Raw genomic sequence first — 27,113 nt, 5'->3', positions numbered from 1 at the left:
CTTTAGCAGCCCCCGAGCATGTATTTAACCTCTCACTTTCTGAGGATATTTCTCTCCACCCAACTTATGATGATTCTGAAGTATAAAGGTAGTAAAAGAGATTCAAGGCTAAACAGATCAGTGGTGTTTGGATGTCTTCTGGGGGAAAACCACTTCTCCCCCGGAAATTCTAACACCAGGTATGCCTCTCTATTCACAAGAAAGGCCATTTTGGCACACAAGGCATTGTGGACTCAGTTAGAAGGACCTGGTTAGCACCAGGTATAACTAACATAGCATTTCGAATCTGCTCGGGCTGCTCCACATGTCAGTCATACAATCAACATGCTTTCCGTGCTAAAGCATATGGAGGGTACCCTTTGGCATATACACCTTTTGAACATCTACAAATTGACTTTATTTCTATGTCCAAAGCAGGACAATGTAAATTTTGCCTTGTTATTGTTGACCAGCTCACCCGATGGGTGGAGGCTTTTCCTGCTCCACGAGCAACTTTGTGGCCAAAGCTCTCCTTAAAGAAATTGTTCCTCACTTTGGGCCACCAGCATACATTGAATCTGATAGAGGTACACATTTTATAGATTCAATTCTCTTCCAGGTTTATTTTTTCTTGGGAGTAACTCCTAGATTTCATACTCCTTACCACCCTCAAAGATAAGGCCAAGTTGAACATATGAATAAAGAGCTTAAGAGCATGATTGGCAAATTATGTACTGAAACCCATTTAAAATGTCCTGATGTTCTACCCTTGGCATTATTCTATCTGTGCAGTAGACCAAGAGGTGAACTCCACATATCTCCCTATGAGACGCTTTTTAGTCACCCTCCTATCCAAGCTAAAACTTTTTCCCCAGTCTATACATCACTGGTGGGAGGTAATACTTCTGTTGCGCCCTATATACAGGAACTACAAACTTGGCTATGTGAACTCCATGAAGCAAGAGTTGCCGTACAAGCTGCTCCTTTAGACTTTTAATTGCGTGACTTAAGTCCTGGAGACAATGTATATATTAAGAATTTTCAGCAGACCAGTGTGACCCAGCCTGCTTGGGAAGGACCTTTTCAGGTATTATTGACAACTCCTACTGCTATTTAAATTGGAGTAAAAGAATTTTGGATTCATTGTTCCCATGTGAAGCCCGCACCATTTGTAGGTAAAGTAATTTCAGATAAAATTCAACCAACTGCTAAAGAGCAAAGAAACTGAACAGAACACAGGGGTAATAGACAGTTCCAATTTGCAAGCATTATCACTCAATTGCAAACCCTGGGACTCAAACTCCATAAGGTATCAGGAGATGGAAATTGTCTTTTCAGAGCCCTCAGAGACCAGTTAGAATGTCATTCCAAAAACCATCTCAAATACAGACAAGAAGCTGCTAATTATATGCTCAGTCATAAAGAAGACTTTAGGTCTTTTATAGAAAAAGATATTCCCTTTGAAGAATATGTTGCTGATTTGAAAAAAAGCTGGTACCTGTGCTGGGAATGATGCCATTGTATCCTTTGCCAAACATAACCAACTGAATGTAATCATTCACCAGTTGAATGAACCTCTATGGCAAATTTGTGGCACAGACAAAGTCGACTCTAAAGAACTCCATATTTTCTACCATAAAGGTCATTATGACAGCATTAGAAGAATCAATGATGATTCAGAAACCCCTGCCACTTTGGCATGCAGAGAATTGGGGAACCAGTTTAAAAAATGTGGTGTACCCCAAATTCTAGTATTATAAGCTTTTACCTGAAACAAGCTTTTCCTCCTACAGATGAAGAACTTCTCCACCAAGAGCACACGGCTCTGTCTTCTGGAAAGGATTATTGAACCTTATTGCTTGATTTATAAGGCAATTGATGACCACATTGAGTCTTGCTGATGTTTTATTTCCTTTTGATTAATTGTTTATCATTTCAAGTATCTGTTATTGTTATTGGACTAGATAGAGAATTCATGGACAAGATGATGTGGTTCACTTGCTTAATGAAGATTCTGTAATAATGTTTAATAATATTAGCCATTTACATTCATTTATCATTTGTATGTCATTGTGACTATGTATACTCTGGGGATGGTTTGAGATTATATATATATATTTCAAGTATATCCTAAGTTATGCAGTGTAGCACACATTTTTACCATCAAATTGTCTTTGGTGAAATTAATACAAGATTTATGATTTATGGAAACTTACCATTTCAGAGACTAATTGCTCTTACAATGAGCTTGTTGGAGATGGTTCAACTCCACATTGCAGGCCATGGAGAGAATATATGTACAACAGGAGGAGAGACAGGTACATGTAAGATACCCTGATGGAGGCTGAGAGAACAGCCAAATACATTCAGGAAGTCCATAGTTTGCTTATGAGAGCAGCTATGTAGAGCACAATTGCTGGACATAGTCCAGTTTCTTCCTCTCTCACTCCAAAAATGTTCTGGTGTCATGTTAGCCCTAATGCATGCATCTGGTTTAACTTAACTTGGCTTCTTCACTCAATCTGGTGGCATGGTCAGAATCCATCCACCTGAGGCCTAGCACAATTATTAGATGTCTATGCACCACGAGATGTGGTATGGTAACCTTTCCATAACATTTTCATGTGTCATCATGGACACATAACTAAATTTGGCCTTGATCTAGACATATAGTGGTAAAAAGTGCTAGTAATGTCATAACTGTCTCAATTTTGTATTGCGTATGGATATGAATATCCTCCAAATGGGGGACTCCAATATGCTGTATATATATCAAGTTTAAACTTGTTTTGTATATTTTGAAGAACTTTCATTGTTTAATTTGAACATTTTTGGACAATGCTATGCTAAAGATTAATGAAAATCCAGCAGTTCCATAGACAACCAGAATCCAGAGACAGCCAGAATCCAGACCAGAGTCCAGTTCCCCTGATGACATCTTAACACTCCTTTGAAGACAAGATTTTAAGGACTTTGAAGGGACATTTTTGTTTTTCCTTCCGTTACTACATATATCATCTGTAATATGTATTTTCCCTTTCCTATATTGTTAATAGTATATTGTTTGTTAGCATTGGTTATGATATTCTGTTATTTTAAAAAAATTATTTATTGTTTATTGTTTATTGTTCCATCAAGGAAACACCCCATGTTTCTTGATGAAACAAAGAGGGGAATGTAAAGAATTGTTATTTGAGGTTTTTATGCCTTGGCATGCACTGGCCTGGGGCTCCGCAAACCACACAGTGCTCCACCCGCTGGTTGTAGCCATTGCCAGGGCTCTGGCACTTCATGTCATCACCACTTGCTGATGCATACATGGGCCTGCCAAAATTATAATGATTGGAAGCCTAATGAGGGTAGTCATGTGAGTGTCAGAATGGCCATCCCATTGGCTGGGATTCTGTGGAGGTGTTTCTAGGTTTGGGGGAGAAGAATTGGGCATTCTAGGTGGAACCTGGAAAGCAACAGGCGTTCTGCTGTGTATTTTCAGCTGATTCCTGGGGGGTGGTATTTTTTCAGGTATTATAATTTCCCTTTCCCCATTTTCTTTCCTTTCCCTTGATCCTACTGATCCTGTTTGTGTTTTTTTTTTAATTTCCTTCTTGTGAAAATCAATCTTGTTCTGTTTTGAGGGAGGATGCCAGTCTCCTTCCTTGCCCCAATATTGCTGCAAGCTGCTTAGCTAGCACTCCCCAATTAAAAATTGGTCCTTACAAAAATAATACTAATTGTCCAAGCAAACTGAATAATGGAATAATGGATATCTCTAATATTTCTGCCCAATTAAAAGAGTGAAGTAACATGATTCCAGAATGCCCAGTAGAAGAATACAGATAGAGGTCTTCTTATTAATAAGGCAGGGTATGCTGAGTCTTCTTGTCATACAATCATTTTTTTTTTCTATTTGCCAATGTTGTTATGGGTTGCTGCAAGAGATGTAAGGCTGATAGATCCTATAAGTTTGTGGGAACATGCTGACTTATAGGAATTATTGAATGGGTTTGTAAATATTCAGGTTGGGGTGAATAGTTTAATTGTTTTTAACAAAATAGGAAGATACTTCCTATAAACCTCATGGTATTGCTAACTTCTTTGACTATATGTTAGGCTGACATGAGCAGCATTCACTCTTTCACGGCAATAAAATAATGTATATTATGTATTATCAAATAAAACTACCATCAGATGAAGAATAAAGGTCAGCCCAAGTAGCTTAAAGTCACTGAAACTTTATTGGTTAGCATGATTACATGGAGCACTTTATTATTTACTACATCACTATGGACAATTTGATAATTTTCTCATGGATGTTGGCCTCATCTGTCCAAATATGCCATTAGCTCCTTACGGATATAAAAGTTTTGTTTTACTTTTCATGTCAGTTTCCTTTACAATATGATAAAGCCACACCAGAAAGCTAATAAATATTTATCCAGAAGTTTCTTTATGCATTTGTATACCACATGATGTAAATATTGCTATTTTTCAAAAAATTTCTTTAAAAACATATAAATTCAGTAAGGCACTATGGTTTATCAGACAAGGTTCTAAACAGATAGGTAAAATCATGGGTTCTCAATCTGGTTTTGTCAGTAATTTATGAGATCTTAGATATCAGGTTACTCTCTAAGGCCTTAAGTTCTGTCACATAGTAAATTGAAAGAGTTGATCACTAAAATCTCATTCAATTTTATAATCCCTTCTATGTTTAGCTTCCTAGGCCATTCCAGATATCTTTGATCTATATATATTTTGGGGGGAAAAATATTACCAGCTTTTCCAGTAAGATTTTCATCCAGTGTTAGATACTATTTGAAATCATCACTTAATTTCCAAAAGAACATTGTGTGAAGAAAGATGATTCACAGATATTGGATACATTTTACTAACTAGAAAAATGGTTATGAGGCAAAGTCAAGATGATGGAGGAAAGGTAGTGATTTGCCTGAGCTCTCCCCAAGATACCTCCAAATACCTTCAAATAATGCCATAAAATAATTCCTGGAATAGCAGAACCCACAAAAACACAGGATGAAATAATTTTGCAGCCAAAGACAACTTAGAAGGTCAGCATGTTGTACCAGGATGAGAGTGGAGCACAGCCCAGCACAGGCTGCCTCAGTGGCTGATCCAACCCCAACTCAGTCTCATTCCCAGCGAACCAGGCCTCAAGAACCTCTGAATCAATTGCAGCAGCAACTGCTTCTAGAACTCAGTCCATGGATGCAGAGAGGGTTGAGTAGTTGGCCAGGGGGAGATTTCAGGAGTCTCCTTGCTGGTACTGAGGGGAGCTCTATTGTTTTGCCCGTTCTCAAATCTGGGTCACAGTCTTGGGTGGCAGTCCCAGGCAGGGGTGTAGCACAGGCACACCAGCTCTTGCAGCCACAGTGGAGTAGGATTCTGTTCCAGGTTCCAAGGCAGAGATGCAAGCCTTTGATTGCTTGCAGCCACAGTGGAGTAGAATTCTGTTCTGGGTTCCAAGGCAGAGAAGCATGCCTTTCATTGCTTGCAGACCAGAGCACAAGCTAGAAGAGTGGTGAACATACCTCTTCTTAAATCATACTTCCTTGGAAGAACTAAGGACTTACAATGTTTTTTACATCTTACATCTCAGAGAACAGATGTTCAAACCCCTTGAAGATTGGGGAAAAACTTCTCAACCTAGAAAGTTTCTATGATGACAAGGAAGATCAAAATACACACTCAGAAGAAGATAACAAAGTCAAAGCTCCTACATCCAAAGCTTCCAAGAAAAATATGAATTGGTCTCAGGCCATAGAAGCACTCAAAAAGGACTTTGGAAATAAAGTAAGAGAGGTAGAGGAATAAATGAAAAGAGAAATGAAAATGATGCAAGACAGTAATGAAAAAAATGTCAACAGCTTTAAAAGCTGAATGGGCCAAATGGAAGAGTCGGTACAAAAGCTCTCTGAAGAAAATAATATCTTAAAAATTAGGATTGAGAAAATGGAATCTAATAACTTTATTGGAAATCAAGAAACAATAAAGCAACACCAAAAGAATGAAAAAAATTGAAGGAAATGTGAAATATCTCATTGGAAAAACAACTAAGCTGGAAAATAGATTCAGGATAAATAAATTGAAACTTATTGGAATATATAAAAGTCATGATTTAAAAGTAAAAGGGCCTAGACATCATCTTCCAAGAATTTGTCACGGAAAATTATGCGGATATTCTAGAAGCAGAAGGATAAAATAGAAATTGAAAGAATATACCAATTACCTCCTGAAAGATATCCAAAAATGAAAACTCCCAGGAATATTATAGCCTAATTCCAGAGCTCCCAAGTGAAAGAGAAAATATTGCAAGCAGTCAGAAATAAACAATTCATGTACTGTTGAGCCACAATCAGGATAACATAAAATCTAGAAGCTTCTACATTAAAGGATCAGAGGGCTTGTAATATGATATTGTGGAGGGCAAAGGAACTGGGATTACAACCAAGAATCACCTACCCAGCAAAATGGAATATCATCCTTCAGGGGAAACAATGGTAATTCTCTGAAAGTGAAGAGTGTCAGGCATTCTTGATGAAAAAACCTGAGCTGAATAGAAAATGTGACTTTCAAATACAAGACCCTAAAGAAGAATAAAAAGGTAAACAAGAAAAAGAAATCATAAGGGATATTAAAAGGTTAAACTGTTTACATTCCTATATGGAAAAGTTATACTTGTAACTCATAATAACTTTTTCATTATTAGGGCAGTTGGCTGGAGTATATTTAGACAGAGAGTACAGGTGTGGGTTGAATATGAAGGGATAATATCTTTAAAACAAAGTTAAATGATAAGAGGAATACACTGGGAGAAAGGGAATGGGAGAGATGAAATGAGGTGAAGTATCTCACATAAAAGAAAAACAAAGCTTATACATTGGAGGGGAAGATGGAGGAGGTGCAGGAGAGTGAGTGACCCTTACTCTCTTCAGAATTGGCTCAAAGAGGCAATACCATACACACTTAATTGGGTAAAGTGATGTATCTTACCATGCAGGAAAGCAGGAGGGGAAGGGGATAAGGAGGGGGAGGGTGAAAGAAGGGAGTGAAAATTGGAGGAGGGGGCAGTCAAAAGCAAAACACTTTTGAGCAGGGATAGGGTGAAAGAGCATGAAAATAGTATAAATGGCATGTTGATGGGAGAGGATGAATGGAAATATAGTTAGCAATAGTAAATGTGAAAAAATTTGAAGCAAGTTTGTCTGACAGGCCTCATTTCTCAAATACATAGAGAACTGAGTCACATTTGGTAAAATAGATCCATTCCCCAATTAATAGATGATGAAAAGATATAAAGTTTTCAAATGAAATAATCAGTTACCTATAGCCATATGAAAAAAAATGCTCTCACTATTGATTGGAGAGATGCACGTCAAAACAATTCTGGTGTACTACCTCATACCTGCTGAATTGGATAGTAAGACAGCAGAGGAAAATGATAAATGTTGTAGGGGATATGGGGAAAATTGGTAAAGTTAACTGATTCAAACATTATATTGAGAAATTTGGAACTATGACCAAAGGCTATAAATCCATGAATAATCTTTGACTTAGTAATACAACTACTAGTTTGGTATCCAAAAAGAAATTTTTAAAAATGAATTCTAATTTGAGGAGATGCCCATCGACTGGGGAATGGCTGAACAAATTGTGGGTTAAGATTGTGGAATATTCGTGTGCTATAAGAAATGATGACCAAAATGCTAACAGAAAAGCCTGGAAAAATTTATATAAGTTGATTCAAAGTGAAATGTACTGTATACAAAATACCAGAAATATTGTAAGATTATCTGCTGTGAATAATTTAGTTATTTTCAGCAATGCAGTCATACAAGACAACTCTGAAGGACTTAGGGAAAATTCAATCTGTCTCTAGAGAAATAACTGATGATATCTGAATATAATTGAAGCATATTTTTTAGTTCCTTTTTCTTTATATTGTGTGTCTTTCACAACCTGACTAATGTGGAAATGTTTTTTCCTGACTACACATGTATAACTTATATTGAATTACATGAGTTCTTAAGGAGGGGTGTGGAAGGAGGGAGAAAGAGAATTTGGAACACAAAGTTTTAAAAATCAATGTTAAATTTTTTACATATAATTTAGGGGAAATAAAATACTAAATAGATTTGACTTTAAAAAGAAAAAGAAAAAAATGGTTATTTTTTTGCTTCAAAAATTTTGACCAAAAATCCATTATATCATAAGATCCTAGAGCTTGAAAAGACTTCAGAGACAATTTAGTTAAATCCAAACCTCTCTCTCTCTCTCTCTCTCTCTCTCTCTCTCTCTCTCTCGCTTTAAAAAAACAAACAAACAAACAAAAACTGTGACAAATAGTCAATGTAACCCATCTGAGGTAACATAAGTAGAATGTGTGAGAATGAATATTTAAACACAAGCTCTTTAACTCCAAAGATAGAATTTAATCCTCCCCCCACCACCACCACCACACACATACACCCTGCATTATATCCCACAGGCTTCAGTTGAAATATGAGATAAATTAGGCTTTTTAAAAAATTAATGGTAAGTAAATACCCTTCAGATGATAAGGTCATTTAAATTTTTCTTCCATGTTATCATCTTGTAGAAATTATGGTTATTTCCTTGAAATCTCTGAGACCATATCTGGACTCTTCTCAGAGCCATAAAGGCAGTGAGTGAGTCTGGTTTCAGGCCCTACAGCTTTGTTCTGCTCCTCCCCCTCCCCCCAGCCTCAAACCTCCCAGCAGAGAGCCACCTGGCACAGGAGGCTCTGAGAAGCTGTGGCCCAAGCCGGGCCTGGAGCTGGGCCTGAGTTTTGTGGGAGTTGAACTGGGCTGAGAGTTCACCTTGAGGAGCCTAAGTTGATCCCCATGTGATTCAGAGTTCAAGCCCCCATGTGGATTTTGTTTTGTTTTGTTGATAGGTTATGTTTACACTAGCACTGTTTTAGTAAAGTAATGGGGATATTCTTGCCCAGCACAGGGTTGTGGCCTAGTGGCCCAATCTGATTGGTCAAACCCCTGGTTAAGTTTTCTTTCTTAAAGAGTTATGAAAATTAACACAGTATCCTTCTAAGGAGTAACTGACAGATAGACTAAGACCTGGAAATGTAATTTGTACAATCTGATTGGCCAACTGGTACCTGATGGGTTCTTAGCACTGTGATTGGTCCAAATGTTTTGTATAGTCTAGTTGGTTGTTACTGTTATTCTTTATAAAAAACTAGCAACTGTAATAACTGAAATAACTAAAATGTAAAAAGGGGGATAATAAAATACCTTAATGTTATTGGTCAGGATGGACTGCTGGAGGGGAATAAATAGAAGTGAGGGATCTCACCTCAGTGCACTCTCTAGCACATTCAGAAGAGTGCCCATATTCGCAAAGATGAATAAAGATAACTTCACTCACTGACTTCTGCCTGCTTGGATTCTTTGAGCAGCGACCTGCAAGCAACACTCAAGCTGCTAACACGAGAGCTAAGCAACACTATGTGAGCTTTTAGCTCTGTTTCTAAATCTCTCCATTGTTGTACATCCTTAATCCCTGTTGCAACTCCAACTCACAGTTGTGTTCCCTGGAAGTTCAGAACCTAGGTTCAATATATTATATGTGACACCAAACAGTGGATTTGCCTTGACTCTAGTCATCTATAAGTAATGCAAAGAAAATAATTTTAATCACTGAGATTGCATGGTAGGACCATTAGCAAAAAAAAAATCTCATAAACATCAGGTACAGTGTCTCACAAATGCATATTTTACAAATAGTGAATTACATAAATTGGGAATATGAGCAGTCTAAGCATATGCAAGGTGGAAACACTCACACCTCAGAAGCTGTGAGAATTCAGAGGTACTATAGGACATTGTTATGAACTATTAGAAAGAAATAGGATTACTCCTTAGGATGAGAATGAGTCTTGGGTCTGAAGCTCGTCATTTCCTAGGTAGAATGCCAGTCTAAGGTGTCAGACCTCTTCTTTCCAATTTGTTTCTACAGCTAGACCCTATTCCAGTGGATACTATAAGGCACAATATATAAGGTCTTTCTTCTATAAGGTAGAATTTCTGATTGGGGCAGGGGAGGACTGGCAAAAACCCTGTGTTACTGTATTCTCTAAGATGTAGAAAGGAAAAAAAGTAAAAAGTGCATTCTCAACATCTTTAATATCTATGTTCTTTTTTCAAAGGTGATTTTCTCAGTTTTCCCTTATAATTATGCCACTTGCAAAAAATTAGAGAATAAAAGAATTTGAGAGGTGAAAGAAAATTCAGCAGCCATACTGTCTATACAAGAGACTTTTATTCTCTAAAAATGGGCATGTGTATGTCTTTTTTCTTTATTAATCCTCAGCCAACTTTTCTGGCCTTTTAATTTGCAAGTGGTCAACTCAAATCTGCAAGGTATGACTCCATACAATGCATTGACTCTGTCACTTACATCACATAATTTCACAAAATAGTCCTAAGTGAACTTCTGATTTTCTGAGCTTTGAGAAACCCTAAACACTATACTTTGGAACTACTCCTCCATGAGTAAAATATTATCTTTTTGAGCCACTGTTAGAATGACAATGATATTATTTTTCCCCAGTGTTATTCTTCATTTACCATATAAGATAAAATCATTGAGAAGGAATGCACCCTCAAACAGTCCAACTTCTATCTTTTGGTAACATAAAATAAATGATTCAATATAAACAGCCATTTATGTTAAAAGTCTCAAGGAGGAAAGACACTTAAATCTCCTTTTTATTAGGTTTCAATTTTTGAAATTCTTAGTTTCTTTGGTTTTCAAGAAATAGCAGTTAAGTTCCTTTTCTCCTAACATTTGGTTCTCAGTAGTAGAGAACAGAAATCAGTGTATGAGTTTATTATTCAGTCTTCGTATGCTTAAAGAGAACAGCCTTTTCAACTTCTTCTTTAACTTTAACCAGTTACTTCTTGAAACTTCTTTCATAGGATCTATTTTGTTGGTGTTGTTCATAATAAGTCATTTTAGTCACATCCAACTCTTTGTGACACTAATTGTCATTTTTTTTGCAATGAGCCTGGAATGGTTTGCCCTTTCCTTCTTCGACTCATTTCAGAAACTGAAGCAAACAGGGTTAAGTGACTTGCTCACAATCACACAGTCAGATTTGAATTCAGGAAACTGAGTCTTCCTGACTCTAGTCTCACTACTTTATGCAGTATACCAAAGCTTCTTAAACTGTAGGTCATGTTCCCATATCAGGTCACATAATTGAATGTGGGGGTTAGGAAAAATTTGGCAAGAGTAAAAAGTTATGGATGCCTATTTTATATACCTATATACATGGGGTCATGTAAAAATTTCTTGGGTAAAAAGGGGTTGCAAGTGGAAAAAGTTTGAGAAGCCCTGCACTATACCACCTACTTGCTCCAGGATCTATTGTACATGTCCTTAATCTTTTGTAATGAACTTTTCTGAATCCTCCCCTATACGCTGCACAACACTACACTGTCAACTCATCTTTTAGCTGGGATCCACTATAACTAGAATTGTTGGCTTTGTTTTGCTTACATGCTTGTATTTACTGCACTTAGCATAGTGCCAGGCACATAGTAGGCACTTACTATATTTTTATTGACTGATTTACATATCTTTTTGAAGGTCAAGGGAAGGAAAGAACAAGAGTTATCTATTTCCTTGATTTCATTCACATTGCGCTTTATTCATTTTTGACAAATTATATATGATTATATAATGAGTAATTTTATTTTTATTCTTATTTTATGATATGTTTCTGCCTTTGGAAAATACTGTGGCAGGACAACAGAAGAACTCCTAATTTATACACAAAGCCAGGATGCTCTTGACCTCAATCTTATTAAGCTTAATCTATGAAACTTTCAGTGCACTGTCACCCTGAGTTTATTTCCAAATATGCTTCTTCAACTTTTTATTTCAAACTTCATGGGGCCATAGATAAGGAGTAACACCTGGAGTCACTCTCTTCTTATATGCAAGATAATATGTGCAAATTACATCTCCCCACTATGATTACAGACCATCCCTTTATTAAATGTATTGCCATGCATCAAAGGCTAAACTTGTCTAGAGACCACGGGCTTACCAATAACATTCCCTTTTCCCTTTCCTTCTTATAATTCAAAAGATGGATTCTTATGAATACAAATTTTGATTTAGCTTCTATCCTATTCTGGCCTCTGCATATATTGCAGCTCATCATTTCTACCAATGCACTAAAGGAGAACAGGAGGCTTTTCAAGTTTTCTCCTCTTGTTAATTTCACTTAATGTCCTAGAAGTTGAGTGCTCAGGGAAACAGAATTTTCTCTCCTAGCTGTGGATCACTGCCAGTACTCGAAAGGATGAGATGATGGGAACAGGTGTACATCTTCAGGGTGTACCTCTTAACCAGAGGGAAGTTGGAGCCCTGCAGTTTCCTCTACTTGGCTTTATGCTAATAGCCTGCAGGTAAGCGGGGCCCTCAATGATGATCATCTTCACTGTCTCTGCAAAGAGGCTGACAACTCAAAACCTCCATGCCTGTTGAGCCAGCTATAGGGAAATACTCCCATCAATTCTAGCTTCAAGTTTAGATTAAGCCTGGGGCAGATTCCATTTCTGCCTTTAGATAATATTTATTAGTTATTATTTTTTCTATCTCCATAGCCTATTTAAAAAGAAAAATTTTCAACAATTTCCACTAATGCAAAAGACATAGGTAAATAGCATTTATATAATCAAAATTTAGTAATCATTTATCTCATTTTCTTCTTTGAACTTACACTGAGAAATTCCAATCCAAAGGAAAACCAAAACTCATTAACTGAAATTCATAATTATAGATTAAAATAAGCAATAGAGCTATAATACTTTTAATTCAGCATGTCATACTTTGAAAAGCATGCCCTTCTTCCTCTTGCATATCTGCACCATTTTCCCTTACCCAAAATTTCATAGAATTACATGTACATCATATCTAGGACAACTTTCTCCTGTGACAGATGAGAAAACTAAGGTCAGGGGAACTTAAATGATTTTTCCAAGATCAAAGAGGTAGTATGCATGTAAGATAGTTTTTAAACTTAAAAACTCTGGCTAATTCCACTGAACTACTGTTGCTTTTCAAGATCTGCTTACTTTCAGGAAATCAATTGTCACTTTGTTATATATTTGAATTCCATGTGCAATTAAAAGTGATCATATTTTTTTTAATTGATAATTTAATGAAAGTGTTAATGAAGTATTTATAAAATAAGATTTAACTGTGATATGTAGGATTTTCACATGTCATTCTTTCTCCTCATTGAGGCTGGCCTGGGGCAATAAGCTGGGTCCTGTGCCAATAGAAAGTGACATATTAGCCTAATATGCCCATTTATAGTCATCCTTCTCCCAAATCAAGGTGGAGGTATGGAATGGACTGATCTAGAATAATACCCCCTAAAGTTCAGAGAGAATCAATTCTTACAATTCTTTTCTTCAACTGACTATAATGGTTACTTGAGCAAGGAGTTTACATGACAATTGCTTGCCTTTGAAACACAGTGAATTCCAGAGACTTACTCCAGGTTTTAACATAACTTTGAGCTTACATCCCCACCCCCATACTTTTTCACTGGACAAGTTGGATTAATTTAGAAAATAATTACTGCTTTTTTTTTTGAACTTCTGCCTTGCTTCTCTTTCATTTTGAAAGCTTCTTTCTTCCTAATTCTGATTTTTAAGGAATTATGTTCTTCAGTTAGCTTTTCCACCTCCTTTTCTCTATTTGGCTAATTCTACTTTTTAAGGAGTTGATGTTTTCAATGCTCCCCCCCCCCTTTTTCGGCCAGTTATATTTTTAAAGGAATTGTTTCCTCAGTCATTTTTTTGTCCTTCTTTTCCCAAGCTATTTATTCTTTCTTTTATAACTCATTTCTTTTCTCAAATTTTCTTCTACCTCTCCTATTTGATTTATCAAATCCTTTTTGAGCTCTTCCAAGAAGGTGTTTTGGTCTTGAGATCAATTCATCTTCCCCTTTGTGGACTCCCATATAGGCATTTTGACAGTGTTCCCTTCTGACTTTGTGTTTTATTTTTCCCTGTCACCCTAGTAGATTCCTATCATAAGGGTTCTTTTCTGTTTATTACTTATATTTTAGCCTATTTCATGGCTTTTAAAGTTGAATTCTCCTCCTGGGTCACAGGGAGAGCTGCCCCAAGTGTTTTTTTTTAATTTGAGCCCATAGTCCTGATTACTGGGTGTATGCTCTGAGGCTTTGGTGGCCTGTAGCTTTCTTGCTGCACTGGGATGGCCCAGCCTACTTGTGTCTTTGTATAGCAGATTACCCAGTGGGAAGATTGGTTTCTGCACTGGGACTGTTGGGGTCACACAACTGACCTGCCGTGCCACTAGCTTGCTGAGTTAAGACTGAGGGTCCTTAATTGCTGATCTGTGCTGTGGCTAAGGGCCTTCTGCTGGCTTGCCCTCTGCACTGTGCTGTGTTGGCCTTTTATCCAACTAAGATAAATCTTTCCTGAAGACCTTCTAAGTTATTTTAAGTTGGAAGATTGTTTCACTCCATCTTTTCTTTTAGGTTCCATAGCTCTAGAATTCATTTAGAGGCTTGATTTAATGTTGTTTCTGATGTAAATTTGGGAGGGCTCAAGCAACTTCCTGGATATTCTCCCTGACATCATGGCTCTAACTCCAGCTTAGGATGTTACACTTTAATAGAAGACATCACATACAGAAGGTTTCACCAACACATCAAATGGAAAGGTAACATGGTTTTTTTCATATAGCAACAAAGGAGATAATAATAAAGTACCTGCTTTAATGTTACATCCACTGACATTATCCTATTAAATTCAATGATGTTGAAACACTTGATGCTGTCAAGGGCTTTGATAAAAACTTTCTCTTCATTTGTAGATGAGAACCAGGCAGAACTATTTTGAGTTATTAATTTGTACTTTAGGTCCTTTATATTTAGTTTTTTCCTTATATGTTTAAGAATAAAATCCATGTCCCACAGTTGAATCATACTACAAAATTAAGATGACTTCCTTCCCCCTTCAGCAAGGTGGCACAGTGAATAGATCATCTGGCCTTGAGTCAGAAACACCTGAATAAAAATCTGTCTTCAGGCACTTACTAACAGTATGAGCCTGGGTAAGTTACTTAACCTGGTTTGCCTCACTTTCCTTATCTGTAAAATGAGGTATAAAAGGAAATGACAAATCTTTCTAGTGTGTTTGAGAAGAAAACCCCAAATGATGTCAAAAAGAGTTGAACATGACAGAAATGACTGAACAAAAATCCCTTCCTTCTCCTCCTTACTTTTTTGTATATGGAGCTAAACAGGAGCCTTAAGCAAAATTATCCCTGAGATCATGTTGTCAATTTATATTTATCAAGAGCCCACCATACAGGAGGCAGTGTGTTGAAGACTTTAAAGTGAGGAACTTACTGAGACAAAAAGTTTGAGAAAAGAGAACTTAAACTACCTTTAGAAAAAGTTCTCTGGTTGCATCTCCTTGAGATTCAATTCCCTGGATGATGTGTGGGATAGCTGGGCCAGTGGTCTATAAGCCATAGCTATTTCTGAAATTTATGCATTCAAGGTCTTAGACTATCTCCATTAAGGAGGGGAAAGACATGCTAGTCAGAATATTAGTGCTCTGACTTCCTTGGCATATGCAACCTCAGTTTCTCCATCATAGTGCCTTGCTGCTTCAATGTGACTCACTTGTCTTCCCTATAGATCAAGGATAGTTTTCACTAAATCGTATTTTTCTAGTACGATTAATTCATAGCAATAGACTTTGGGATATTTAATAAGTACAAACACTTCAATTGAACACAAACATCCCCATTCTGTGGCAGCCCTATTCCATAACACTAAAGGGTTAAAAAATCCAAGAGAGGTACCAATGTATATTATTCCATTTCCTTGCCCTCTATTCTATAATCATTATTCTAGTATTATCTTCTGACACCTCTACCTCAAAAAATTTATTCCAATGAGTAATTTAATAATCTATATCCTAGTTTAATAATAAATGTTGCTATTTGATTCTCATATATTAATTTTCATTCATTTTATTTTACTGGTTTTAAAAGTCAAGATATAATACTTGTTTCATACAAGTTTAAGCATTTAAAAAAGAATTACAATCTAATTTAGTACCAAAAAATGAAAGCACCAAAATTATGCTAAATTTATATGTTATTGCAATATGACCTTAAAAGAGTATGGTCATTATATTAATTACTATATTGAATAATAAATTCATATTTGGCATTACAATTCTAAAGCAACAAAAGGCATTCTAAATTTTTAAAATAAATTTAACTTAAATAATGCTGTTCTTTTTCACATCCTTTACTTTGATTTTCAATAATGCCAGTAAAGAGATAGATCAAATTTTCAAGAAAATAACTTTAATGCATTTTGTTTGGTGAGATACATATCTAATAATGTTAAGTTCATAATGTAAAACAAGATTTAGTGATGCTATTTTTAAGGTCATAAATGAATCATTTCTATGTTCTTTTTTGTGCTAATCATAATATAAAGATCAAATCTAAAATTCTCAATTTCAACTCTCAATAGAATATATATCTATTTAATATGACAATTATCTCCAAGAATGGTTCACAAATTGTGAGGTATGATTGCAAGAATCTTTAGCAAGGGAATATCTGCATATATGATGTTCTTTTCATAGTGCAAATTTCATGGAGTTTCATTGAATAAAATTTAATACTAATCTGATGGCAATACTTCATAACTGATATTCAAAGACTGAGGGAAAGTCTCAGGAGGAAGCAGTATAGCTCAGCACCAAATTGAGTTAACGATAAGGAAATCTATGAAGAAAACAAAATGATTCGTATTTTTTATTTTTTTCAATCAAGCATTGCTTATTCCAGTTACAGGTAAAGATGGGTTTCAAATAGTTTTTTATAAGATTTTGAGTTCCTCATTTTTACTCTCTCCTTCCCTTCTCTTCCTGCTCTCCAAGATGGCAAGCAATCTAATATAGGTACAGTCATATTAAACATATTTCTACATTACTCATGTTGTGAAAGAAAAATCAAAACAAAGGGAAAACCCTGAAAACACACACAAACAAAAATTGAAGCAGTATGGTTCAATCTGCATTCAGAATCCACAGTTCTTCTTTTTTTTTTTTCTGGATGTGGAGAGCATTTTCCATTGTGAGTCATTTGGAATTGTCTTGCATCACTGTATAGCTGAGAAGAGCTATATCTATCACAGTTGATCATCATACAAGGTTGCTGTTACTATGCACACTGATTTTCTGGTTTTGCTCACTTCACTCAGCATCAGTCCCCTTAAGGCTTTCCAGGCTTTTCTGAACTCTGCCTGCTCATCATTTTTATAACGCAATAATATTCCATTATATTCATATATTACAATTTACTTAGCCATTCCCCAAATGATGGGCATTCCCTCAATTTCCAATTCTTTGCCACAACAAAAAGAGCTGGGTCCTTTTTCCTTTTATATGATCTTTATGGGATACAGACCTAGTAGTGGTATTACTGGGTAAAAGAGTATGCACATCCTCTTAGCCCTGTGGGCATAATTGCAAATTGCTCTCCATAATGACTGGATCAGCTCACAACTCCACCAACAATGCATCAGTGTTACTATTTTTACAGAGCTTCTCCAACATTTATTATATTCCTTTTCTGTCATATTAAGCACAACTGATAGGTGTGAGGTGGTACTTCAGAGTGGTTTTAATTTGAATTTCTCTAATGAAAAGTGATTTAGAGCAATTTTTCATATGGCAACAGATAACTGTGATTTCTTCATCTGAAAACTGCTTGTTTATATCATCTGACCATTTATCGGTTGGGGAATGACTTGTATCCTTATAAATTCAGGGTCATATTTTTAGCCCAAGATTGTGAAATCAACTATCAGATGACTTTTTTTTTTTTTTTGCTGGAAATCCTACCATTAGAGATGTACTTATTTTAGATGCAATAGGACACAGTGAAATGGGGGCCCCACCCTTGGAACATTTACTCTTTGATTAGCTTGCTTTCTTAATGGAGGCATAGTGAGACTGCTTCTGGAAATCCATGATGGTGTGAAATACAATGTGTAAAGCTTTCATTCAATGTATGCATAGTTTGTCTCCTCACTAACCTTGTATGCAGTGCCATCAGACACATCTGTGGACTCCAATTACTATACCTCTTGTGACTTTTCCTGACTTTCAAAGATCCCAAGGTTATATAACCTATTCCATCCATCTCTAATATGCATTCGTCTAACATCAGGAAATAATAAATATAAGAGGAACAGCAGAAAAATGGTCATAATATTTAGGCACAACATTATGGAAATAAAAGAAGACCTGTGGCTACTCCACCACATGGAGACTGGAACAATTCTTCCCTTCATTAAAACTATTAAAAAAAAAAAAAACCTTTGTGATTTTTATTTGAACAATCAGCACCAAAATCGACAGCCGATTCAAAAAGTTTCACCATCTGGTAAGTAGGTAAGTATACAGAAAACAACAAACTGCACATGCTCTGCATTAAGGGAGAAGTCCTCTGTTATACACCATCACATATTCTTTGAAAGCTAAGTCACCAAGAATCCATTAAGATTGCCAGTAGACTAAGTGTACAATGTATCCTTTGAATTTATCTACATTTACATTTTAATTTTGTCTAGTTTAGGTGGGATAATTTTGAAAGAATGCACTGTATATCTCCCCCTGCCTTACCTTTCAATTAAGCTCTAGTTTCACAGGACATTGACTTTCACTTATATTCACTTACCTGTCTGATTCAATTTAGCATCTTGATCATATGTGGTGGTGATTTTATCAATGGGTAACATCAAATCTAATATAATGTATGGTAATAAGATTGTGAGTTCTGCTTCTCACACTTGGGGGTTGTATGACTATGGACATATGATTTAATCTCACTGTGCCTTGAATTACTTAGCAGAAAACTGTAGGTAATAAAAGATGTTTTTACTACTTATTATGCAGCATTGCTGTAAAGTTAAGTGCTTTGTAAACCATAAAGGTAATATATAGATTTGAATTATCATTATTATTGTTTTCAAACCATACCTTTGATTTCATTGATTGTATGAACTTCCAATGAATAATATCTCTTCATTAATGAATGCTGGTTGACACCTGCTCTGTAAAATATAATGTTAAAAATTGTTTGTGGAACTGTGAAATTAAATGACTTAATTAGGATTACACATAGCCAGTTAGTGTTGAAAAGGGCACTAGAACTATGGTCTCTCCTGAACTCTGAAGCCCATGTTAGAAGCACCATATCACCTTCCTTCTTACGATCATTATAACTATGACATGAAGTTTAACATTGAACAATTAAAGGAAAACAAAATATTTTTCTTCTTTTATTTTTTTGTGGGGCAATGAGGGTTAAGTGACATGCCCAGGGTCACACAGCCAGTAAGTGTCAAGTGTCTGAGGCCAAATTCGAACTCAGGTCCTCCCAAATCCAGGTCTAGTGCTCTATCCACTTTGCCACCTAGCTGCCCCCAAATAAAATATTTTTCAACTAATTATATGAGTGAGTTGTTTGGACAATTCCTAATCATTCTTATTAAAGGAAATACATTTTCTAAATTGTTAGAATGTCCAATAATATTTTATTTGCTTGATATCTATATTATTATTATTATCATTATTATTAGATAAGAGATATTATTTTTATCATACAATAATCAACCTAGGTCTCCAGGAAACATTTTCTTCTAAGACCTATAAGATGTTTCAAAGCCACTCTGAAAAATCTCTTCAACCCACAAAGAAGTCTCCTACTAGCTTTCATAAAGAATATCTCAACTTTCTTGGCTAAACCATACAACTAACAATAATAATGAAACAGGCAGGCAATGCCAAAAAGGAGCCAGACGTGACTGAAACAACTGAAAACAGAAGGATATTTCAAATAGTGATAAAAAGAGAAAAATATATCTCAGGTTTTGGAGGCAATGGGGCAGCATAGGTCATAGTGAAAGCCATGTTGTGACACCTAGTTCCTGAACAGCATTTGGATAGCTTAAGAACATCAAGGTAGAATGGATAGAAGCTCGGTGATAGAGTCCCTGTTATATACCATGGGGAGGATGAAGGACAGGAAGAAGGTATAGAGAAAAGTCTATTATTTTACATATATGTTCCAGAGTTAGTTCAGGAGAATCATTTTTGCATTTCATAGCAGTCTATGTTGAGGGAAAATCCATAACTGAATAAAGGATAATTGCTTTTAGAACTAGGAAGAAAAGATGGATGCTTGTAGTAAAATAAAAATAAACATAGGAAGATAAAATATGATAAAAATAGAATTTCAATTATATATAAATTTGCAACATTAACAGTATTAGAACCTTTGAATTAAAGGCTATTGACAGAATTCCTTCAACTGTTGTTTTTTCTTGTCCTTTGCTCTAGAAGCATTCTATGAGGTCAAGGATGATATCATGACTTGTAATGAATTGGATTTAAGTGAGACAGGGCTGTGCAAGTTCACCAGCTTCATTCTCTGCTCCAGAACCATCTGGGTCCAGTGGCAAGATAAGTATCAGGATGATTGGAAATGGCCACAGATGTTTAAGGCAATTGGGATTAAGTGACTTGTAAAGAGTCACATGGTTATTAAGTGTCTGAGATGATATTTGGACTCAGGTTCTCCCAACTTCAGGGACAGTGCTCTGTTCACTGCATCACTTTGCTGCCTATTCCTTCAACTATCTAGAAAACAAGGCAGTTAATTATCTAGTTGCCAAGAATAATTAAAATTGAAAATGCCAGATAATGTGCTTTACTTTTTTCATGTGATATCCCTGGGTCTGACCCTGTCCTGGTCTATTTCTCCAAGTATCAGTCTCCTCAGTAATGGTATCTTGGGTTACTGAGGTTATTATGTTCCTTTTCTTCCCACTACACTGAATTTCTTTTCAAAAATTGTAGTTATTACATGATTTTTGCCCCAGGCAGGCTTTATGATGCTTTCACAGAGTGGCCAGTTATGTTCATTACAACTGTTACTGTTAGGAAGGCCTTTGAATCCTTCACATGAGTCAAAATCTGTTCTTTAACTTCTACCTGTTATTCTTGCTTCTATCCCCTAGTAATAACAGAGCATAGTGCTCTAACTTTTCCTCCTGATTGAAGACTTGATATTTATCATAGTAGCATAGAAAACTGGTTCTACTTTCAGATAATTCTGACTTTAGCTCAGTAGCCTAACTATGCCTTCCTGTGTTCTTGATATACATTGTAGTTTTGAATGTAGAATTCATGCCAGTTCTGGAGTTATTTTTTTTTAGTTGCAAATCCTGTATCCCAATTAAAAAATATTTACTTCTGGTTCTATTTTGATGAATCCCATTGTAGCCAATGCACAAGAAGTGTCCAGTCTCATTATGCTAAAAATCTTGATATGAAATCAATTTGGTGGGGGAGGGCGGGGCAGATAGGTGGTTCAGTGGATAAAGTGCTGACCTGCATTCAAGAGGACCTGAGTTCAATTCTGGCCTCAGACAGTTGAGACTTACTAGCTGTGTGACCCTGGGCAAGTCACTTAACCCTCATTGCCCTGAAAAAGAAGAAGAAATCACATTGGGAGAAGATGGATAAGAAGAAAAGAATAAAGGACAGAAATGATTCACCCTCATATAACCCAGTTTGATGTACAACTGGGATATTTGACATCAGCAGTCTTTTTTTTTGGTGAGGCAATTGGATTTAAGTGACTTGCCCAGGGTCACACAGCGAGTAAATGTCAAATGTATGAGGCCAGATTTGAACTCGGTTCCTCCTGACTTCAGGTCCAGTGCTCTATCCACTGCACCATCTAGCTGCCCCAATCAGCAGTCTTTTTCGGAACCTCTGATGTGACCTGCAGCATAATTAAGTTATATGTCAAGGTAAAGTATGTACTTTATACTGGGATACAACATAAACCAAGATAGGGATATTGATTTTGCATAATTTGGAACAAGAATGTATATTTATAAAGTGGGTGTCTATGAACTTACATAAAACTTTTCCCATTTCATTGTAGAATCTTATTACTAGACCAATACCTCCTCTATATTTTAAATCTTCTTTAAAAACTGATGTCGGGGTAGCTAGGTGGTAAAGTAGATAGAGCACTGGCACTGGATTCAGGAGGACCTGAGTTCAAATCTGGCCTCAGACACTTGACACTTACTAGCTGTGTGACCCTGTCATTAATCCTCATTGCCCTGCAAAACAAACAACTATTCTTTAAAAAATGGGTAGTTCTAACTATATTAAAAATAATTGCTATTGTTTGTATTTATAAAGAAAAAATAAGCATTAATATACTTAATGTGCAATTAATAATATGCATAAACATTAGATTTACTACATGGAACTGTTTCAATCATGTCCTAATTCTGATTATTTTCTATATAAAATGACTCATAGTTTTAAATGCATTTGATTATTGTCATCTTTTCTAAAAGCTTGTTCTAAATAAATTTTGTCACTGCTGTTGTCACTATCCTGATGCTGATAAAGATGGTGATTATATAGAAAGGCAGAGAATTAAGTAAATTATTATAGTAAATTAGGTGAGAATGAAATTTAAAGATTACATGTTATCCTAAACTAAAAAAATGCATATCTTTCATTTTCCTAATAAAAATTATAATAATTCATATAGTTCAGTCATGCATTTAATGTGTTATTGACATATATTTTGCTGCATTCATTAGTATTACTCACAAAAATTATTTTAATTTCTTTTTAGGATCTTATTTCAATAGTTTCCATCTGGATGGTATCTACTACAAAAAAAATTGGAGGTTTTATAAAGAGTAGTATTTACTTCAAAAGATAGTCAGAAATAGACAATCAAATGACCCCAAAACTGTGGGAGGCAGTTAGGTGGCACAGAGAACAGAGTTCAGGGCCCATGTTCAGGAAAGCTAATTTTCTTGAATTTAAATATGACCTCAAACACATACTAGTTAAGTGACTCCGGGAAAAATCACTTAACCCCATTTACTTCATATTCCTCATCTATAAAATGAGCTGGAATATAAAATAGTAAATCATTCTAGTATCTCTGCCAAGAAAATAAAAACAACAACAACGACAACAACAACAACCAATATGTGGGAAGTATAATTGATTAGTTTCATAACATAGCTCAGTTGTCACATAGATTAGTCTTCATTCCAAGTTCATATTGCTCCATATGACTCAAGTCCCAGGGATCCTATATTTTCAGTATTTCTATAGTGAGGTGATTGGCTGCTATACCACTCTTCCCGAAATTCTGGTATTATTATCTCTGAGGCTTTAAGAACTGAGGAAAAATAAGACAAAGCAGAAACAAACACCCTTAGTTACATTTCTACAAGCTAATGTAAAAAGGGAGATCAGGGGAAAAACAAGTCTTTTCCCCACTCACTAGATCAATAGTTGTATTGATGCCAAGAATAGCAGCTAGGGGCAAAACAGCATGATGGTGGAAAAAAGAACACTCTAGCTGGACAGTTTTAAAGACACAGAGAGTTGGTGAAGGGCAAAGTCAAGATTGCCAAGCAAGGCAACAACTTTCCTGTCCTCTCCAAAATTCACTTCCAGATGATTATAAAATAATGTCTCAAAACTAATTCTAGATTGGGAGAACTAATAAATGGATGAAAAGTAAAACAACTTTCCAGTCCAAGACAACTTAAAGGGTTGGCAGGAAAAGTATATATCACTCTGATAAAAGGGGAGCACATTTTAGTGCAAGTGGAATCTGGGCAATCCAGCAGCAGTTGCAAGGCCTCATAACCTGATGAAGCATGGTCAGAGGCAAGGTCCCACACCTCAGGGAAAAGAAACTTGGGAGAATGTACTCTCACCACAGTTGGAGAGCTGAACTTTAACATAAAGATAAAGTCATCACATAGCATGTAAAATAAGCACCCACCTCCACCCTCCCAGGCAACAAAACAAAACAAAATAAAAACAAAAAAACGGTAAAAAAAAAAAACAAAAAAACCACCATAAAAATATGATAACAGGGAAGATCAAAACACAAATTCAGAAGAAGACAACAATGTCAAAACAACTACATGAGTTGCCCCAAAGGCTAAAAAAATTGCACTCAGGACCATAAAAGAACAAATTTAGAGATCAAAAAATATTTTAAAAACCAAATAAGAGAGGTAGAAATAAATTTGTACCAGAAGTGAGAATAATGCAAGAGAATTAGGAAAGACTCAATAAGTTGGTACAGAAAACAAAAACAGTGGGAAAAGATGTACAAAATTTCACTTTAGAAAAGAACTCCTTAAGAGTACAATTGGACAAATGGAAGTGGAGATAAAACATTCACTGAAGAAAATAATTGCTTAAAAATTAGAACTGGACAAGTGGAAGCTAATGACTCCCTGAGGCCACAACAAACAAGACCAAAAGAATTCAAAAACTAGGAGAAAATGTAAAATATCTCCTTGGAAAAATAACTATCCCAAAGAATATATCAAGGAGAGAGAATTTAAGAATTATTGAACTACCTGAAAGCCCTGATGAAAAATGGAATATAGACATTATCCTTCAAATAAAATATCAAGGAAAACCTCAGCATAATTGAAAGAATATGTTGATTGTCTCTTGAAAGATATTGTAAAAAAATTAATAAAACAAAAAACTCCCAGGAATATTATATCTAAATTCCAGAGCTCCAGATCCAGGTAAAAAATATTACAAGCATCCAGAAAGAAATATTTTAATATCATGGAGCTACAGTCAGGATTATACATTATTTGATATCTTTTACATTAAAGGATCATAAGTCTTGGAATATGATTTTCTAGAAGGTAAAGGAGAGAGCATCTAAACCAAAAATCACCTACCCAGAAAAACTGAGTATAATTTATTTGGGGGATAAATGGATATTCAATGAAATAGAGGACTTTAAATATTCTGGATGAAATGACCAGAGCTGAATGGAAAATTTGATTGTCAATTTTGAGACTCATGAGAAGCATAAAAAGGCAAATAAGAAAGAGAAGTCATAAAGGATTTAATATGGTTAAATAAGGTTTAATAAGGTTACATTTCTACACAGGAAGATGATACTTGAAGCACTTAAGAACTTTATCACTATTAGGGCTGTTAAAAGTAGTACACATAGATAGCAGGTGGTGGTATAAGTTGTCTTTGATGGGATGATTAAAAAAATAGGGGCAGCTAGGTGGATAGAGCACCAGCCCTGGATTCAGGAGTACCTGAGTTCAAATCCGGCTTCAGACACTTAACACTTCCTAGCTGTGTGACCCTGGGCAAGTCATTTAACCCCAATTGCCTTACTAAAAAAATTATGGGTGAGGAAGAGGATTTCATTGGGAAAAGAGGGAAGCAGGAGGAAGAATGGAGTAAACTTTATAATATGAAGAGGAACAAAATCCTTATTAAAGTTATTAAAAATGAACATTAATAATCAATATTTTGGGGAGGTTCAGTACTACCCTTTTCTTTCTAAGTCCTTCAGGTTGTTTTTTTTTTTTTCTGAGTGATTTTACTGATAAGTTTGGTACTCATTGTCCTTTACCAGACCATACCAAAGTGGAAGCTTTGGAGGGGCTACATTCATTATCTGATGTCTCTTTAACCATGATTTGAGGGATCTAAATTACATATACCAAGACATCATTTTCATATAACCAACCTTTGATCATGTCAACCAATTTTATTTTATTTCTTTTTGATGGACAACCTACTAATTGGAAAGGTAAATAATCTATGAGTTCACCAGCATTTTGGTTTTTATCTGAATGAGACATCCACTGACCATCCTTTTATCAATAACCATCAGTCATATTGATAAAATTATTAATTACTCAGAAACTATGTGAAACAGATTAGGTATAGAAGACATAGTGATATATTACCATTTTAATCTAATGCCTGATAATCCCTCAAACCCAAATTTCAGGGACAAGTACTCACTATTTAAAAAATACGATTGGGAAAATCAAAATTCAATATGGCAGAAACTCTATATAGACTAGCACCTTATAACACATACCAAGATAAAGTCAAAATGAGTATATGATTTAGACATAAAGGGTCTATGCTAGTGCTATGGCTATTATACTGCTAAGAAACTACTGTGTTTATCATGAAGCTATTTTTAGACTATTAAGCTATTAAAAAATATTAGCTACATTCAATCAAGTCCATTGGTTTAACATTTTTCCTTATATACACTCAAGATTCTTAATAACTAAGTGGCAAAAGTTTCCAAATAAGTACTCTTTTCATTTCGTGCTTTTGGAAATTAGCACTGTTAAACAAAATGGCTTACTCTAGAAGTTTTTCAAGCATAAATGTGGCTGATGAAGATTTTTTTCCATTACTCATCATCTATTATTCCTAGAATTATAGGACTTCTAAGGTCACTCTAAGATTATCACTTTCCGATGTCAACAAGAACCACAAATACACACACAAACACACACATACACATATATACACATATATGTATATATACATATACATACACATATATGTATATATACGCACACACGTATATATGTACATACATACACACATGTATATATGTATACATATATGAATGAATATGTAGGTATATATTTCTATAGATGTGCATGTGTGTATGAATGTGTCAATGTACATACATGCATCCAGTGACATGAAGGCATGGGGAACATTGCAATCATCATACACTTGGGCACACACACACATATCTATCTATCTATATAAAACAGACAAAAGTATTACAAACAACTTGTCAGATGACAGCATTGTTTCCCTATGCCTTCATGTCACATCTTTTTGAATAATACAGTTAATTACCTGGATAACTATAGCACCTGTTTGACTGGAGGGTCCTTGAATATTTGTTTTCTTCTCCTGTCCTCTCCTCTCCTTTTCTTTCTTTCTTTCTTTCTTTCTTTCTTTCTTTCTTTCTTTCTTTCTTTCTTTCTTTCTTTCTTCCTTCCTTCCTTCCTTCCTTCCTTCCTTTCTTTCTTTCTTTCTTTCTTTCTTTCTTTCTTTCTTTCTTTCTTTCTTTCTTTCTTTCTTTCTTTCTTTCTTTCTTTCTTT

The sequence above is a fragment of the Dromiciops gliroides genome, chromosome 3, assembly GCF_019393635.1.
Source record: "Dromiciops gliroides isolate mDroGli1 chromosome 3, mDroGli1.pri, whole genome shotgun sequence".
Lineage (NCBI taxonomy): Eukaryota > Metazoa > Chordata > Mammalia > Microbiotheria > Microbiotheriidae > Dromiciops > Dromiciops gliroides.
The sequence above is the reverse complement of the archived record's forward strand: the minus strand, read 5'-3'. Positions refer to the sequence as shown.